A 777-nucleotide genomic window follows, 5' to 3' on the forward strand; every position below is an offset into this window, starting at 1 on the left:
GACTCCAATCTCAGCTGAGCTGCTTCCTTATAGGTGAAGTTGAGTCAAACAGGTGCTGCTGAGGAGAAACAACCAGAGGAGGAGATAAGAGGAGGCGGAGCAGAGTTAGCAGACCACTGATGGAGGAAGTTAATCAGGATAAAAGGTCAGTGCTCCCTCTAGAGGTTAACAGGTGGGAGTGCAGTGGCAGTGGTCAGCTGAGGCCCTGGGGTCCTGCTGGACTGAGCAGCGCATCRTTTCTCCTGGACACTCCAGCAACAAAATGAAGGTTTTTATAATGTAGAAAAACCTTCATTTGGTTCTGAAGTAACTGAGCTGTAAATTATTTCATAGTTGTGGTTTTTTGTTGTACTTTCTATTATGGTAATATAATTATTTTGGATCAGCTAATATAATACATAAGTATAACAGAGTATTGAGCTCATTAAATTAAAATCAAATTACAAGAAAAAAGTAATAAAATTACAAAAACAAAGTCCTTATGAATTTTTCCTACARTATTATTTTCATTTTCTTAGTWTATCCCTAAGACTCTGTTGTAAATAAGAGTTACAAGTGYGTTTTCTCTGAATAATAAACAAAAAACACTTCATATACAGTATTAAAACTTTTACTCAGACATGATACAACAAACAGAAACAAGATTCAGAATTAATGACTGAACAAAAAAAAATATTATTCATATTTTTTTCTTCTTTCAATCCCCAAAGCACACAATAGTCAATCAGCTCCATGAGTAAAATGGAGTAGAATACAAACAGGACAGAGAACAGACAC

This window comes from Poecilia reticulata, linkage group LG11 (genome assembly GCF_000633615.1).
Source record: "Poecilia reticulata strain Guanapo linkage group LG11, Guppy_female_1.0+MT, whole genome shotgun sequence".
Classification (NCBI taxonomy): domain Eukaryota; kingdom Metazoa; phylum Chordata; class Actinopteri; order Cyprinodontiformes; family Poeciliidae; genus Poecilia; species Poecilia reticulata.